The following is a 20,230-nucleotide window of genomic DNA, read 5'->3' on the forward strand; positions in this document are numbered from 1 at the left end:
ATAATTAATATAATCATGTTAATAAATTATAATCCGATTGGAATCTCCTTTGTGTGTGGTTTCCAGTTGAACAATAAAAAGAGTTTATATTATACTTATTTGAAATACCATTAGTGGATCTTCTAACCTTGACAATTGTTTTATATTTGTTTAAATCCTTACATCAATATCACATCTCAAAGCTCTCTTGAACTCCTTTTATGTTATTATCTATTTTTTTATTTGTAGTTTATACCATAGTTTTGAAACCCGACCCGGTGGTTGACCCGGTCTCATGATCGGATCACGGGTCAGATGGGTTGACCCGGGTGGACCCGGGTCAACCCAAAAAAATCAAATAAAAACTTCAATAAATACAATTCTCCTCTCTTATCCCTCTCTCGTCAATCCTCTTTCCAACTTTCAAACCATTTTCCAGCTTTCAATCCACTTTCCAGCTTTCCAATCACAAATAAACATTCATTTTTAATCAACAGCAAATAGGCATTCTTTAAATTGAGAATAGAAGGTAAAGAGGAAAAGAAAATCTTGAAGAGAGAGAGAGAGAGAGAGAGAGAGAGAGAAAACACGGGCATCAAAACAGAAAACAACATCAATCATACATCAACGACAACGCTGATATTCACGCACAGAACTTTGAAGAGGAGCTTTTCCAATCATGTCTTGATGCAGGATCTGATCAAAACCGTGGATGCTGTCTTCAATGGAATCTACAGGAACGCGTAGGGATCACTACGAAGAGGATGCCATGTTTGGGGTGGAGGTGTATTACGGGCAGTCGGGCACATGAGCTATGCGATTGAATTTGAAATTGCTTTTACTTGTTATCTCTATCTGCAATTTTGCATCCTTCATCCTTCATCTGCATCATTTTGACTTTAAAAGGCCAAAACGAACGACGTCGTTTCCCGGCTGTATATATACAAAAAAACAAAGAGGTCGGGTCTCAGCCGGGTTTGTCCGGGTCGCCCGGGTTCCGGGTCGACCGGGTTTCGCCGGGTCAACTCCTTGGTGGGTTTTTACTTAGACCCGGACCGGTCCCAGGCCCGGGTCAGTCGGGTCCTGGGTCGACTCGCCGGGCCGGTCCGGGTTTCAAAACTATGGTTTATACAGTTAACCTCCCTGTGGTTCGACCCCGGTCTTGCCGGGTTATTTATTACTTCGACACTCTTGCACTTGGGATAAGACATCAATCTTTTGATCATGTCATATATCCCTTGTGGTTCTATTTTTGAGCCTGAATAATATTTCTTTCATGAAAAATCCCAAGATAACACCCCACATTGAGGGCAAGTGAAAATTTCAATGAGAAAAGATGAAAAAACCGTGAGAAAGCCGAAAAGGCAAAAGAGCCCAAGAAACTCAATGATTAGGGGGCATGCCTAAATCACAAGAAAAGGTGATAACCAGGATAAAGTGAGTATGCCTTAGAAAATAAATGAAAAAAAAAGGGCGAATCAAAGAAAAGTGGCAAAAAAAGAGAGAGGAATGACACAAAGAGTCGAACTGCTGATAGTAATCCTCAGTCTTTGAAACCCTGAAACACTCTTTGAGCCTTATGATCTTTTCCTTCATAACCATACAAAGAGTACTTTTTCATAGGAGTCATGACATTGAGAACAAACTACTCATTATTATTCATGCTGATAAAATGAGTGTTCAAAAAGAGATAAGTTTTTCTCAAACAAAACCTCGAGCTTTTTCTCGAGCACTTCACTTTGGAAACCCATAAGAAATAGAAGGTCACCTCATGATGTACTTTCACCAAAGACAATATCGCCAAATACAAGAGCAAATAATCTCTTTTCCAAGAAAAAACCGAGTTGCAAGATTTCAAAAGCAAATGCTTTTAAACTTACATCAAAACAATTTTTGTTTTCAAAATGCAAGATCAAGATTTCAAGATTCATTCTAGACAAATATTCCTTCACCAAACTAAAAATAGGAGAAATGAGAAAATGGTCACTTAAAAACCATCATTTGACAGAGTTGCTGACAAAGCATACCTAAGGGCAATGACCAGTACAAGGGGGCAACATTATGTTTAGAAGGAAAAATCGATCCCTTCTAGAAAAGAGATGAACATTTCCTACAACAAGACAAGGAGGCATCTTGGTTTATAAAAGGCAGCTTGATCCTTTTAGCAAGTGACAACGAATGTTTTTAAAGTGAGACAGAGATTAATAAATGATCCTCTCAAATTATTTGATGAGACGAAATATCTCTAGCAAGAAAGTGGGTCACGATGGGCACCATAAAGGCTAAGTTGTGTAAATGAATCTAGGAAGAGACTTACATGGGCCAACTCGAGTAGGCTAGAAGCTAAACGACGAAGATGACCCAAATCAGAGATAGCAAGTCGTCATCAATCAAGCAAACAAGAAGATTAAGAAGAAATGGGGGCCTATATTTCAAATAAGGTAAAGATGCATGCATATCATCTAAACTTTGAGACATTGGATAATGAGTTTTGCAAATTTCACAAGAGAAATTTGTGGCGGGATCCATCAAATGGAAGGCCACCTTGAAATGGTCAGGATTGAAATTGCTTTTGAAAATTTTTCACCTATGAGAAATTTTAACCTAGGCAGGTCGTCCATGAGAATCAGGCTGCAGAAAAAAATATTTGAATTTTTCCACCACCTTTCATTTCCATCCCTAAGGTAATGTGTTTCCTAACCCTACCTCCTTTCGAGTGTGCTTTCGAGCCCTCACCTCCTTTTAAATGCGTCTTCGAGCCCTCACCTTCTTCGAGTGCGCCTTCGAGTGCGCCTTCGAGCCCTCGACCATCCTTTTGAGTGCGCCTTCGAGCCCTCATTTTCTTTCGAGTGCGCCTTCGAGCCCTCACCTCTTTTTTAGTGCGTCTTCGAGCCCTCACCTTCTTTTGAGTGCGCATTCGAGCCCTCACCTCCTTTGAGTGCGCCTTCAAGCCCTCGACCATCCTTTTGAGTGCGTATTCGAGCCCTCATTTTCTTTTAAGTGTGCCTTCAAGCCCTCACCTCTTTTTTTAGTGTGTCTTTGAGCCCTCATCTCCTTTTGAGTGCGCCTTCGAGCCCTCAACTCCTTCGAGTGCGCCTTCGAGCCCTTACCTCTTTTTTTAGTGCACCATCGAGCCCTCATCTCTTTTTTTAGTGTGCCTTCGAGCCCTCACCTCCTTCAAGTGCGCCTTCGAGCCCTCGACCATCTTTTTGAGTGTGTCTTTGAGCCCTCACCTCCTTCTAGTGCGTCTTCGAGCCCTCGACCATCTTTTTGAGTGCGTCTTTGAGCCCTCACCTCTTTCGAGTGCGCTTTCGAGCCTTTATTTTCTTTCGAGTGCGCCTTTGAGCCCTCGCCTCCTTTTGAGTTCGCCTTCGAGCCCTCACCTCTTTTAAACTCGCCTTCAAGCCCTCGACCATTCTTTTGAGTACGCCTTCGAGCCCTCACCTCTTTTTGAGTGCGCCCTCAAGCCCTCACCTCTTTTCGAGTTCGCCTTCGAGCCCTGATCTTCTTTTCGAGTGCTCCTTTGAGCCCTCATCTCGGGGACAGTGCATCTTTGAGCCCTATCATGTCATCCCTGTAAGAATTTCTTTTTCCACCTGGGTAGGTCACCCATTATAATGAGACCTTTTCTTGGGTAATCACCCATTACAATGAGACCCTTTTTTTTTCTTGGGTAGGTCACCCATTACAATGAGACCATTTAAAAAAAACAAAAACAAAAACAAAAACTCAATAGAAAAAAAAAGAAAGAAAAAGAGGAAGGGTTTTCACAATTATTTTTCTTTACAAAACTTACTATAGAAAGTCAAAAGAAATAAATTTTTTAATGCCTTTGCACCGTAAGCATTGTAAAGAGGGGGCAACTGTTGTAACCTAATTTTGGCCCATTGGCTTTTTAAATTTAATTTTACAGGGTTTAAAATGTAAAATTAAAAGATCAGAGTTTTATTTCGATGAAAAGTATGATTTGTCAACTTGCGTGAAAACTAAGGACTACAATGTGCTTTTGTCATTCTATCCTTATCTTCAAGATAATCTCTATCTTCTAATCCTTGTCTTCAAGATAATGATAGTTATCCACTTTCAAATTTGATTCTTAATCAAATTCAAACTTCGAAGAAGAGAATGAGTTTGATTAAACCTTTGTTTCTCACATGCGAAGGGACTCTGACACTATAAATACATATCTCAGTGTATGCATAAAAGGGGGGAGACGATATAGAGAAAAAAACAGAGAAAAAAAAAAAGGAGAAAAACAGGGGAGACCAGCCATGTTGGTTAGGCTAGACCCAGCCCCTAAAAAAAAGAAAAAATGAAAAGAGAGTGGGCCGGATCTGGGCTTTAGGCCCAGCCGGCCCAAATTATGTTTATTAAGGGCAAAACACACCCTTATGCCTTGGCCACAATTTTTATGCCCATTTTAGTTTGATATTTGGTCAAACAAACCTCTTTTCGATATCAAAAAATTTTAAAAATATTTGGAGATCTTTGTTGATTTATTTGTGGGCCCCTCGCACTTTGATTTATTTTTTTTCTTTGCGTTTTGTATTTTTTTAAGTTATATGCTCAATCTATGGCCTATTATTGTTAAATGAAAATATGTCGTGCAATGTTTTTTTATTTCCATCTAAAAAGGAAAAATAATAATAAAGGATAAATAAGAAAAAATAACATAGAAAATTTCTTCTTCAAATTCATTTTTTGCGAAAATACTCATTAACGCCAGAGTCAGGAGTATCGTATTTTTTTTATTTGTGCAATATTTACCAACGCCAGAGTTAGAAATATTCGTAGGAATTGTTAATTGACACCAGAGTTAGGAACATGAAAAGAAGAAAAAAAAAAGGGAAAAAGGAGAACAAATTCTTAAGCAATTTTAGACAAAACCAGCAATGCAGCCTGCCTCAGGTAGGACGTTTAGTAGGTGATAGGGTCTTTCCTTTTACGTAACAAATCTTGTACCATAGAATCTTTGTTGACCAGTTAGGGTTTCTAGTAACCATAATATTAGGTGGCGACTCCTTGAACAAGATATTTTCCTCTAAAAAAACAAGATGTCAGATATATGTTTTTTTTCTCAATCAAGATTTTTTTTTAATCAGTCGCCGCGCTATCCAGGTGTGACATCTATAATTAAAAAATGAGGATAAGTGATCACGACTGCCAAGAGGAGGTAATCCGGGTAATTTCAGCGAAAACGTTGGATCATTGATATCATCCTGAATAGTATCATCCTGAATAGTATCACCATAGCCATTGAAGTAATAGTAGAAGATGTCTAAAACAGCAGGAGACTGGTTCCAAAGAAGTATTGACGGAAGGTTTAGTTCACGTGCCAACTTAGCCCCCCAAGGTATGAGATTGGAGTAAACCACACACGTAAATGGTTGACCAGTCTTGGAACTTGCCACGATAAGTTAAGCCAGAGATTTTGAGCCAACACGCCTGAGCCCGGTGAAGTAGTGTTCCATATCATCACCGGGTCCGAGCCCATGTTCGGAACCATCATCAAAGGCAGCAAAAGACAAGCCTTTGGGATAAGTTCCGGTTTTGGACATCTGCTGTTCGGCACCCGTGCTCGTAGCAAAGGTCAAGATATGTGCAACAATGGCTACTAAACGTCTGGCAAATTGAAGGGCTGGATTTATGTGACCTTGAGCAGGGAAAGTGACAAAGAGCTTGTGAGGCTGTACGTACTCCCATGACTCCCATCTTAATTGCTGGAATTGCATGGAAAGAGAAGTGTGTGAGTTGGATTGATTTTTGTTACTCAAATTGAGTGTGGGGTTTTGTGGGTACTCGGGGCGTGTTGAGAATGGTTTTACAGACAACGATTGGCACAGAAAACTGACGCTTGTGGTTACGATTTCACATGGCCCGTTCTGTGACGATTTGCATTGATAAAGAGATGACGATTTCACATGGCCCGTTCTGTGACGATTTGCATTGATAAAGAGATGACGATTGTCAATGGCGAGCTTGGTGATGTTCTTAAGGAATACGTGAGCAAGACCTCTCTATAAAAAATCGAAATTGACAACTAAATTTTGGTTTTCTTACACAAACTGACCTAAAAAATTTGTAGTAAGACAAGGTAAATGTTTTTGTGTAAGCAAACTAAGAACCTAATTTTGGTCATATTTTTAGGAAGTAATATTGTTTGTGTACATAAAAGATACGAAACTAACACAACATATATATATATTCAGTCATGCTTTATCATTTCTTTTAATTTAAACCAAATAAACATCAACTTAATTCTTTATTATTTTATTTTTCACATCTATTTAAATTATTAAATTAAAAATTAATTGTGAAATATGAAATATGACCGATATGCTTTTTTATAAACAAGAAAATTCAAATAGGATTTGATTATGTCATAAAACAAATATGAAATATGACCATTGCACAGTACAAAACTCAACCCGAATGTTCAAAGATTTTCTTTGGTACTATCTAACTTTCATTTAATTTTTGTTGTTATTTATAATAGTAACTAAAGAGTTAATTAGATTACATGCTTGTTTGGAGTTTAAGATAGGTTTATTAAGGTTTATAAGTTTTTTTTGGGTTTCAAAACTTGAAACTTGAGGTTTAGGCCACTAGAGGTGGCAGGAGACCCAACCAGTAAATGATACAAAATTAATTAATTAAAATAATATTTAAGTGATTATTTAATTATGTCTTTTTTTAAAGAAAATTAGGGTTTTTATATGATAATATTCTCGATTGCTTTATGAATAATTATTTATTAGCCTAATATGCAGAAGTTTTAAAATAATTTACTCATTAATAATTTATTAAGAATAAAATATTTATTTTTAATTTATTTTTCTTGTATTTTTTTCATATATTTGCATAAAAATGATTGATTCATGATTTCAAAAAATAATAATTAAGACTTCCTATAACAACTATAGTGAGTTTTTACTTCAAAAACAAAACTTGTCATAAAAATATATTTTTTTCATAAAATGAAAAACAAATGCAAGGATAAGAAAATTTGGTTTTCGTTTAAAGTATACATTTTTCCTTTCCAGTTTAAATCATTATATTTTTTTTTTGTGGGTATTTGTTTCTTATTGTTGTTACTTTTTATTCAATGAACTACATTGCTAATAAAAAAAACCATTTTATTCTTAAAAAATAAAAAATAAAAAAAGACAATTTTGACAAAAAAAAAAACCCTCATTTTCTCCGTAATTTTATTTTGTTGGTTTGCATGTGAATATTTAATTTTATTATCATATAAACTACCATAATTTTTTAATTTATTGACGAAATATTTTGTCGGTGATTATACACTGAGTTCGTCAGCATGACATTTACCGACGAGCTCACATACAAAAATATTTTGTCAGAAAACTTATCATAGATGATTTATGGTCTGTCAGTGAGTTTATCGGTAATAAAATTATCGACGGATTTAAAGACGGACAAAACACGCCAAACCAAAAAAAATTATCCATTTTAATACGTCAGTATTTTCATTGGTGACTTCACATATCACCAACAAAAACAAAGCATTGGTAATGCCAACTGTGAGGTTTTTTTTTAATATTACCGATGAAATAAAATCATCAGTGATTAAACAATGGCACATAAGCATTTGTAGTAATTCTTTATCAATTATCTGGAATATACAAATGGATTTAATCTGTCGGTAAGACCATTAGTAATATTTTTAAAAATATTTTTTAAAAAAAATCTATTAAACAAAAGTAGAAAACAACTAAAAGAAATCAAATTAAAATAAAAAACAAATATTTATTACAAATTTAAAAATTTATAAGTTCAAATACAATTAATCTATAATAGAAAGGTTTGAGAAGGAGGATGAGGCGGGTCTCGCCTAGACCGTGGGGCCAATAAAAGAGAGCACATGTACAACTCATCTGTGATTTTATCTCCATTACCAATCGATGGAGTTCGGTCATCTCCTCAGCACTGAGTCATTCTATCTCAGCAACAAGATAAGCCGACCGAGTTTGAACTTGTTGGTCTAAAATCATCTCGAACTCTGGAGTTTGAGTGCTCAAAACCAATTACAAGCATCCAATGGTTGAAACACTTCGGGTTGTTCGTAATTCCTCGACCATAGTATTTGAGATATCGTACACCTGATTTTTATCAAGTCCACCGAACGATCCTACCTCCAACCATAAATCTAGATTGAGTTCTAGATGAGTTGAAAGATCATCCATGTATCTCTCCTTCAACCAAGATTTAAATGTATCTTAAAACAAGTCAACAAATTCAAAAAAATATTAATTTAAGAAAAGAAATTGTTGAAATCCAACATGCCACAAAGTGCTGAGCTCGGCTAGCCACAAAGTGCTGAGCTCGGCTATCCACAAGATGAACACCATTTTTTTACGGTCATCATTTCACACGTGCATTCTACAAAAAGCTCCATCAAACGGTTCATGTCTAAAAACTGTAGTCTACAAGAGAAAAATGTTGCTAGTTAAACATATTAATATAAAACAAATAAATTAAAAAAATAAATGTGTTAAAAAAAGAATCTTACCATCCGCTTTGCATGCAAAGCAAACAAAATGAATCCGCTAGTGTGTGTGGTAATGAAACCTTGAATTCGCCAATTTTGGTTCTTTGAGCTAGATTGTGACCGTCACATGAAACGCTCGGACATTACATGTTGAATATATTCTGCCCAAACATCCTTGTGGATGTAAGAAGGTCTTAAATCCTTCTAAATCATCATGTTATTCTAAATCATCTTTCAAATATTTTTTCTTTCTTTCTTTTGCACATTATACCAAAAATCACATAGCATATATGGTATAAATGAATTATCTGTTAATAAGTGAAATAGAAAATTTTAAAATTTAGATTAAAAAAAATTATCTTGATTTCAATCTTATTTAATTGTAGTGTAATTCTTCTAGACCCTCTTGACAACAACGTTGTCTGCTCTATCCCAGTAAAAAAATTTCTTGCAGTTTAAATTTGTAAAAGAATAATTTCAATAATATTAATAAAATAATTGAATTAACATAAAAAAAATTATTAATATTAATATTAACCTTAAACCTTCTGAACCATGAATTAATCATGGCTTTCCATTCAGGATTTATAGAAACCTGACTCCATTGAAATAATGACACTTTCATCGATGATTTCATCGCTAATGTTATGGTTTGGATAGCCATAATATTTGTAAACCTGAAATTGCATTCGTTAATTGAAATTAATTTTTCCAAAATTATTAACACGTTCTTTATTTTTTAGTAGTGGATGAAAGGAAAACAAACTTACATTGAAAGGTTAGGCTTCTACTGGGCATGGTACTTCCTAGTAAATGGATCCTGCTCTGAAAGGACCCCTCATTGGCATGGCAGCATCACACATGATGAGCCCGCGTTGATAGTGGGTTTTTTTTTTCCTTCTAATGACTCATTATTATTAGAAGTGTTGTTAGAAGAATTAACAGTGATCCTGTCTATACGACATGTTATTGACTTTCTCCTATGCATTTATACAAATTAAAGGATTAAGATACCATGAACAATTCCTATTATATAAAAAAATCAACAATACCTCATTTATACAAGAGACTACCCAAAATTTCTTTACTTGCAAATACACAATAATTTAAATTTGATTGCTACAAACCAATTGATTTTATCAATTTGTTTCCTTGACATGAAGTAAAGAGTTCACTCAACTTGTACTCAACCTAGTTTTTAAATTGTTTTTTTAAGTTGGTTTTTTATTAATACATATATTTATTATAGCAAAACCTAATTATTGAATCTTTACTTTTTAACTAGAATTTCACTTTATAAATAGCAAAGCTTCTTTTCTATAATTAGGTTATATATACAATTACTATCATAATAATATTATATAGTATATCCTATAAAAATCAATCTAAATTTATAACTTTAACTTGTAATTGAAATTGAACTTATAATTATAAATATATGATAATTAATTATTCTTAACTAAGAATATTTAAAATTTATTAATGTTTAATACAATATCATTAACTAATTATAATTAAAATCAATCCTATACATTTAATTGAAATTGAACAATAAAATAAAAAACAAATCCAACTAAAATTCAACACCATTGTTCTCATATGAAAACAATTTCAACAACAACATTCATACCATTATTAAGAACAGAAAAATTAAAAACAAAAACAAATATAATGTAAAAAACACAAAAAAAAAGATGAAAAAAAATAAAGATCTTACCTTAATTTCATTGTTAGTGAAGCTGAAAAGAGAAAAAACAAACAAATTCATAAAATATGTTAACTGACAAAAAAACTGTGAAGGGAAAAGAGAAGAGAAAAGGAGTTGAAGAGAGAAGAGAAAAAAAAAGAGGGACGTTAGTGTTTTTTGCAGAAGAGAAAGAGAGAAGAAGAAGAAGAAGAAGAAGAGGCATGTATGTTATTAAATTAGGGGTTCTGGTCTTTTAATTTGGGGTTTTTTTACCAATGGTTTTACCGACGGATAATTAACTATTAATTTATGGATTTTAATGTATTTTTAACATTGTTTATCTATGATTTTTCCTAGAATATTTAATTGAAATTTTCAATTTATTTGAAAATATTCAGAAACCCCCCAAGTATTATTGATGACTTTTCAGTCTGTCGGTGATTTTGTCTTAAAGGAACAGTAATTAATAGTGTCATTGAGAAGTGAACGATTCCAAAGCTCTCAAGAAAATATCGACAGACATTAATCATTGGTGATCCCGTATGTAATGAACATCATGAATAGTGTCATTAAGAGGTGAACAAATCCAAAGTTATTTGAAAAACACTAATAAAAATTAACCATCGGTGATCTCGTATGTAATAGACATTATGAGCAATGCCATCGAGAAGTAAATAGTTCCAAAGGTCTTGGGAAAATATCGATGGTCATTAACCGTCGATGATCCCGTATGTAATGGACACCATGAACAATATCATTGAGAAGTGAACAGTTCTCAAGCTCTCAGGAACATACTGATGATCTCAATCCATTGGTGTATCAGTTGGCATTTTACATTTTTTTCAGTAATGCCATTGGTATAAAAGAGTTTTTGTGGCCAAATTGTATTTGTATTCATTATCTATCCTTCCTGAAAATACTCAAAATCACAATAACATGCACAACACAATAACATCAGTTCTATGTATAATAATAAAATCATAGAAAATAAATGTTTCCCTATCATGTAATAATAAATTGATGTCATTTTCATTACATTAAAGTTAATTTCATTACATATTAATCAAAATTCTCTTCTTCATCAATTTCATCTTCGTCATCTTCATCACAATCTTTTACATAGATTTCATCGCTATTATCATCTTCATCGATTTTTGTATGTCAAATGGTTCTTAAAATATCATTTAACTACTTAATATCAACATCAACAAAATTCTCCTCACTAACACAAAAATTTGAGTTTTCTTCTAAGTCGGTAAACAGAGTAACTCGATATGGATCAATTAACCCATCAAGTTGTAAGACATAATCTCCCATAGTTACTTCATTGTTATCATCCTAAAAAACCTAGACATGACTCTTGGATTTGGTTTTTACTATGGATAATCAATCAACTCTCAAACGATCCTTTCTAAAGGAAGGAGTGTATATAAAATTAACTTGATGGCATTGCTTGGCGAAAACAAAGACATCGTTGACGTTACAGAGTCTAGCCTGTGTAATAAATTTGACCAAACCATGATGGGGATCTACTCTCTATTAGTGATATCATATCAATAGGATTTAATTAAAAATAACTATATTCTGATCTCTATGATATTGCAACTCAATAACCTTTTCTAACTTCTTATAGTAGTCAACTTTGAACTCATTAGAAGTCGATCATTTAACACATATACTCCACTGTTATATGTCTTTTTACTCTGACCATACTCTTCAATATGAAAAAAAAAAGTTCATTGATGAAATACCTATTATAGCACTTCACCTTTTTTTAAGGACTCAGACTTAGTAAATTCAAAGTAGCACTAACATTCTCACCCAATTGATAAACCCAGTACATAAATTACAACAATTAACAGTTAACAAGAAATATGTAATGAAATTAAGTATTTTGAGAGATAAGAATAATTAAGCAGTCCCTACGTGTGTTATGAACCACATGAAAAATTGTTCATCTTGTAATAAAAAAAAATTAGAATTTAGTCAGCTGTGAGTTTTTGGATAATAAAAATTGATCATGTTGCTTATGAGGAATTCAATAATTTATCAATTTATGATAGTATAAGAGATAAATTATTTAAAAGTAACATGTTAATTATTATATTTATTGAATAAAAGGTCTCAGTTCATCACAATTAAATAACACATGATTATGTGCGTGTCTGAATTCAATTTTTTTCAAGTATCTTCCCCTTGCGGTATTTTTTCATAAAGGTCGTCTAGGATGAGAAAATATTAACAAGTTCTCACTCAAAGACACTTCCTCACTGTTGTCATGCCTTAAAATGTGGTTTATTCTTGTTTTCAAGTGAGGCTCGAAATAGTACAAGATAAATGTTGAGATCTCTTCAACAACATAAACCTTGTATATCAAAGCCTCAATATGCACCTTTTTTTTTTTAAGATCAAACAAGTACCTACATAGAATCAAAGGAATGTTTTCAAATTAAAAAAAAATGAATTTTAATTATGATGTATATGTAATATCTAACCTCTCGAATGGATGCATCCATCTATATTGGATTAGGCCTTCAATATTTTCCTCAACCGATAAATATATGGGTAAATGCTTCATTGAGTCGAAAAACGATGGAGAAAATATCATCTCAAGTTTGCAGATTGTCTGGATGATATTTGTTTCAAGCCTCTTTATGTGCGTGTTTGCAACTTATTGAAGCATATATCTCTAAAAAAGTGACTGATCTTAGTGAGTGCATCACATATCCCCTATGACAACAAATCCTAGTAAGCTAGTTGAATGAGTATTTGTATAAATACATGACAGTCATAACACTTCATTCCATACAATTTGTAATCCTCCAAATTCACAATCTAGATATGTTCGAAGCATATCCATCAGAAAAACTTAAACTCTTGAGTCATTGGTAGACCAATAGATGTGCATTCTTATCTAAGGCAAAGTTGGCTTTGGGCTTTGTGACCCGTGACCCATTAAAAACCAACTCCATATTTTTATGGTGACAAAATAAAGTATATTCGTTCAAGCCTTCATGTTGTCATTTGTCTTCCCTTTCACATCCATAATTGTGTTAAAAATATTTCCAAACACATTCTTTTCATTGTGCATGACATCAAGATTATTACAGAGGAGATTGGTCTTCCAATAAAGAAGCTCTCAGAAAATACATCGCTTTACCCAATTATAAATCAACTAAAATCAGAAAAATTCTACTTACTAGATTTAAAATCAAAGACAATGTCATCGTACTGCGATACCATGTCATATAATTCTTCGCCTGATGGTAGAGGTAGTGTAACATCCCTTTTAACTCTACCGACAAAAACTATCGGTGGTAATAAAAAATGTTTTGCCGTTATTTGTTAACGTGAATGTCTTGTTATTTTCCTTACAACATGGACATACTAATTTTTCATGCATGTTTCTACTAGAAATCATTCCATACGCAGGAAAATCATTGATAATCCACATCAAAACTACCTTCATCTAAAAATTTTGTTTCATCGATACATCATAAGTCAAAGTCCTAGATGACCACAACTACTTTAACTCATCAATCAACAGTCAAAGACAAACATTTATATTCTGACTAAGACTATTAGGACCGATTATAACCGTAAATAAAAACATGAACTCCGGCCTTATACATGATATGATCAAAAGATTGATGTCTTATCCCAAGTGCAGGAGTGTTGAAGTAATAAATAACCCAGCAAGACCGGGGTCGAACCACATGGAGGTGAACTATATAAAATTATAAACAATAAATGAAAAGGAATTGAAGAGAACTTTTGAGATGTGATATTGATGTAAGGATTAAACAAGGATAAAACAATTGTCATGGTTAGAGGATCCACTAATGATATTTCAAATATGTATAGTATAAACTCTTTTTATTACTCAACTGGAAACCACACACAAAGAAGGTTCCAATCGAATTATAAATTATTAACATGATTATATTAATTATCTTATTTGAGTAATGTCAATGCTTGTAATTGTGGTCAAGTATTCATGGTGATAACTTATGTTAACAACAAATCAAGGTCCTTTCATAGCACAAGTGTCGGTTATACCATATAGTAGGCTATGAAAGTGTCAAGTATTTATTGTACCAAGGATTGTTCAACACAAATCTAGATTAATCATTTAACAAGCAAAGTATTACGAGTGAGTAAGATAACAAATATAAAACATGTTAGTATCAAACATTAAAGTCCTTGTTGAGTTTATATTATATTTATTTTTATACCATTAGTGTACCCTTTTCACCTTAACAAAATTGTTGAGTTTATATTATATTTATTCTTATACCATTAGTGTGCCTTTTTCACCTTGACAAAATTAACTTAGCTAAACATAATGAAGAAGAGAAACATAAATAAACAAAATAAAAACATAATAATGATATACATTAACTAAGTAAAGAAAATGAAATGAAAAGTATAAATAAGAAATTAATATAACATAAAATAAAACTTGAACATTAAAATACAAAGAGAGAGAGAGAGAGTGATCTTGATCTGAACACCAAGATGTCTAAATGTATGGCAAATGCCTCCTTTTATAGGCTAAAATTCGGAACTATTGATTTGATGACTAATTATTGAGTGGGTGGTCAACTCTTGACTTGGTGACAACCATTATATTCTTATCTGAACAAAACGTTATTATTAATATCAGAATTTGAACATATAGTCTTCATGAAAGTTTTGGGAATTTGTCTCTGCTTTCCAAAAAAACAAGAATGAGCTCATTTGGACTTCTAGAACTCAAGATATGGGCTGAACACTTAATAGTATCTAGGCTGCAGGACAAATTCTGACTTCTCTTTTGTTGCTACAATTTGAACTTGAAAACGGTCGTTTGAATCTTGAACTCTAGTTATGATCCAATAACCGAATGATGTTCCAGTTTGAATTGAACTAGCATCTTTTTTTTAAGCTTAGCCCTCTATTTGTCTTTTCACTTTCAATAGTTAAACACATCAATTAATCCTTTAAATTGTGAGATATGCCTGCATTTAAAATGAGCATTTACCATAAATTAAATATATTTTATATTATCAGACTTGTTATTATAAAACATGCTTAAGTTAGGAAATTTAATGATACTTTAAGTACAATATGATGATATAAAACCTTAATGAAAATGCACTTTAAGTACTAATCAATACACATCCCTAGTGGTAAGTTATAAACCATGAGTATCACCGGCCAGCAAGAATAAGGAGTAACAAATGACTCGAATGGATTGAATTCGTTTATACATAACCCAAGATGCATGTTCCTTGATTCCATTAAAAATAAGGATGTACCATATTAAAATGTTGCAAGCCTTTAACATAGAAAGGGTGCACCATCACTCCATCCATTGTGTCATGTGCTCAACAGTCTTTAGAGACATGAATAACCTTTGCAGTCTAGGTGTGATTGAGAAGTATCTAAGTTTTCAATGTGCAACAAAAGTCTTTCCACTACTACTTCTGGTTTACAACGAGCACGCCCATATGTTTTGAACTCAGTCGACTCTGTATTTTTAAGGTGGTACAACATGCAGAAGTTTTGACACATGTTGATTTTCTGGTATCCTAGGCTGAGTAGTTTTATCATGGATTTAGCAACATAAAATTTATCTTTTAACTTATTCTCTTTAGGTAAAATGCTTTTCTTTTATTCGATAATTCTATCATAATCAGTCTCACTCAACCTATGATTTGACTTGATGGTGAACATATATGCAACGACCGATAATTTACTGTGATTTATGCATTCATCCCATAATGATTTGTTGGAATCTTTCAAAAGATAAAGATATAAGTATTTTTCCATGAACCCTTTATGTAGAAGATGTATTATTACAACATCTGGTCCAATAAACTTTTTATTCTTATACCTCTTACATGAACATTTAATATCATCTCCATTAATATTTCTCATATTAGATAGTGCATAATTAATAAAAAAACCCTCAACATCATTACAATAATCCATCATGTGCAACCTTTGGGAAAATCTTGATACATCCATAAACGATCATCCATTACCTATATCAAACCTATATAGAATATTGACGACAACATTTATTAATTAATTATGTAAACTAAATAAATTAGCTAATATTGGTTTAACTCAAACTTATTCAATTTGTTTTAATAGTACTCTTAATCCATTATCAATGATCTACATAAATCCAAATTCCTATACATTTACCAAAACTTTCAAATCAATAATAAAATTGAAAAAAAATATAAAACAGACCCGTTAAATAAGCCATTATTTATTTCATTACAAAACACCTAAGTTAAAAATTCAAAATAAATTTCATCAATTCAAAAAAAAATTCAAAATCTCAAATGAACTCTAACATGTACAAATTATACATTCATACAACAAATTTATTTGAGAAAAAGCTATAAAAAAAGTAAACACTCAAAATCAAATACATATACTACAAAAATATGCAATAAAAATTAAATTTTAAAATTAAGTTCAAACAAGAAATAGGTAGGTTTTCTTACTTGATGTGGGGAGTCCTCAATAAAATTTGAATCAGAATAAAGATGATGACAAACTGAGTGTTGCGGCGGCTAAATATATGGAAGGAGGTTAATTTGTGATAAAATAGGGGGTGCTATTTGTTGCAAAGCTGGGAGGAAGAAGAAGAATAAATGGGGGAAGGAAGAGGAGGGTTGTTGGCTAAGTCATAAAATAAATATTATCGACGACATTACGAATGGAATTAACTGATGGAATTCTATCTATAATTCTGTCTGTATAAATGACATGTTATCGTACTTTTTAGTTTTTTTAATTTCTTCTTTTCCCACTGTAATTGCGTCGGTATATACAAGAATATTTTTGTCGATATTTATCGATGGATGCAGCAAGAGATTATTCTGTAGGTAAAGTTCACTGCAATCTATCAACGTAAAAATTTCATCAATGTTTCTATTTGTATTTGCCAATATTTTGGTAGTGATAATTAAATAAAAATAGATTTCAAAAGGCAAAGGTATTAAACTTGGTTGTCCTATAACCCATGACACTCATTGGGTGGGTTAACCTTAGTTGACCTAAGTCAATCCAAAATGTCATTGTTGTTAGGTTTCCTAAAATATAAATGCAATGTAAATAATAATTTAATTTTTTTTTATAGGAGTCACAATGATCTTGTTAGATAATCTAGAGTTTGAACGAAAATTACCTAAAGATTAGATCTTTCTTTTTAGGATTGATCAACTTCTTTAAATCTGAGTTGTTGCAAATCATAAATTGTCCAAGTGTTCAATCTTTGACAGTAATCCACTCAAATCACTAGTGAAAAATCTCATAAAATCGTTTTAGAAGAGAGGGGTCATTATTCCTATAAGTACTAGTTCTTTCTTTTTTGTCTTCAAGTGTTTTTCTGTATCATATATTATGTAACATTTGTACAACTCATAACTTACAAAATACGAGGCATAACATTTTATTTAAAAAAAAAAAACTTAATAACCTATAAATAGAAAAATATCACATATGTTTTTTTATAATAGTTTTAGAAATTTATTCAACCAAGTCCTTACTTGATTTTTCTAGGTCTAAAATTATAATATCTTGTATTAATTACATTCTTATCCTTAATCTCTCAAACTGGGTTGTTGCAAATCATAAGTCATCCAAATGTCCGATCTTTAATAGTAATCCATATGAATCACTAGTAAAAAAATCTCCTAAAACGTTTTTAGAAGAGAAGAATTGTTATGTCTTTGAGTGTTAGCTTTTTCTTTTGTGTTTTCAAGTATTTCTCTATATCGTATTGACGCCAAGAACGAGTTTTTTTTTCTTTTGTTGGAATGTGAACAACCAATGACTTTCTCTCTCCTCCCTCAAACCAAATAACTTAAACATGAACAAAATAAAATTTTAAACCCAACCATACAAGTGTCAAACTAAAGGAACCAAAATAGAAATTGAGAAAAATCTCAAGGCTTATTCCCCCAACATAACACTAAATGAAGAGTGCAAGGAAAAAAAGACTTTATTTGTCACCCACTTTCAATTTTGATCCCTTTATTTTTTTTTATTTTTTTATAAAATTGAGTTTTAAACCAATGTCAGGATGTTTTTTTTATACTACGACAACTCAATAAAATAAAAATTAAAATAAATTATCAAACTCAATACCTAATAAACACAATATATATGAGTTAAATTAAAAAAAAATCATTATTACAATCCATATTAAATTCACACATAATCCACAATCTGAACAATAAAAACATTTTTTAAGGTTTTTTTTTAATGAGATTATTATTGTGTTAAAGAAATTGATCTCTTCCAATGCTTAATATTCTTATTTCATAAATTCCCTTTTTGAAACCACCGCCCATTGATTTGAGTTGGATCCCATGAAAGTACAAATTTGTTCTATTATTTATATGCCGAAATAAAAATGAATGAATTATTAAGATAAAAAAAATTAAAACAGAGAGAAAGGAAAACTGTAAAAGTACCAACCTCTCATAAAATCTTACTTGAATTAATCAACAAAACTATAATAAGTGTTTAATTGATAAAACTAAAAGTATATATGTGTAATTGACAAAAACACTAAAATTTAGGGTTATAAATTGAAATTTATTTATAAAATAAAAACTAACTAGACTGGTGGCCCGTGATATGCCCCCAGCCAAGTTAATGTTTTCATAACATAAAAAATGGATGTTTGGATGATGATAGAGTCAATCTAGTTCAACTTGTCTAACAAGCGATCCAAGATATGAGATTGAATAACTTTGTAAAATGAAAAGTGATAAAAATCATAAATTTTAAGGTCCAATAACTTAATGTCAAAGTATGAAAGTAAAAAAAAATCAATTTCAAAAAAGAAATATTGAAGAAAAAACTCAAGTGAACATGAGTTCAATCTACTAACCTGCCAAATATGATATGAGATCGGAATAAAAAAAAATTAAATATTTAAAAGAAGGACCTAGAAAAAAAGATCAAAGCTCAAGTAATAAAAAAACAATGAAAAAAACCCCGAACCAACACGTGTTAACTTGACTAACTCGCACCCAGGATGACCTCGCAGAAAAAAAAAGTGGAAAAAATCACAAAACTCAAGAGCCAATAATTTAATGCCAAAGAATAAAATTGAAAAAATTAATTTCGTTAAAAAAGGTTGAAATAAAACCTTATTCAACCCAGGTTAACTAAACTCAAACTAACTCGCAACCCGGAATATGAAATAGGGATAACCTCACAAAAAGAAAAGTAAAACAAATAACAAAACTTAAAACTCAATAACTCAATTTCAAATGATGAATTTGAAAAATAATCAATTTTAAAAGGGACTTCAAAAAAAGACAAACTTAAACCAGGCTAATCTTTGAAATCAGTGGCCTAGGTCATGAGACCAAGATTACCCTATAGAAGACAGACATATAAAAAAAATCAAAGCAAAATTTCCAATCATAAAAAATTAAAAATTAAAAATCAAAATAAATAACAATTAAAACAATGAGAATCAAATATAATACAAAAAATAAATTAAAAATAATTATGGATTAAATTGAAAAACAAAATAAATGAAAAAAAGATTAAAAAAATAGGAATAAAAAATAAGGACCAAAATTGGATACAAAATTAAATAAAAAATAAATCAAGCAAAGGATAAAAAAATAGAAATAAAAAAATAAAGATCAAATTGAATAAAAAATAAAGTAGAATAAAATGTTAAAAGATGAAATTGAAAAAAACAATAAACTTTAAAAACCATCCAAATCAAAATAAATAGCAATCAACATAATAAGAACCAAATGTGATAAAAATGAAAACGGGAGGATACATTTGAAGTTTTGAAGGCTCAACACGAACACTAAGGCCTAGAAGAGAGAAAAGAAAGGAAAGAGAAAAAACCGAACAACTGTTGTGAATGACATCACTGGATGAGTTGGATTACATGAGAGTTGACAGTTTTTGGTCGTCGTATGGCTCCCACATGCTGCTAGAAAGTTGCAAGGAATGCGTCTGCAAGCTTTTTTTTTTATTTATTAATATTTTAATATATAAAATTATTAAAC

The sequence above is a fragment of the Populus trichocarpa genome, chromosome 17, assembly GCF_000002775.5.
Source record: "Populus trichocarpa isolate Nisqually-1 chromosome 17, P.trichocarpa_v4.1, whole genome shotgun sequence".
Taxonomy (NCBI): domain Eukaryota; kingdom Viridiplantae; phylum Streptophyta; class Magnoliopsida; order Malpighiales; family Salicaceae; genus Populus; species Populus trichocarpa.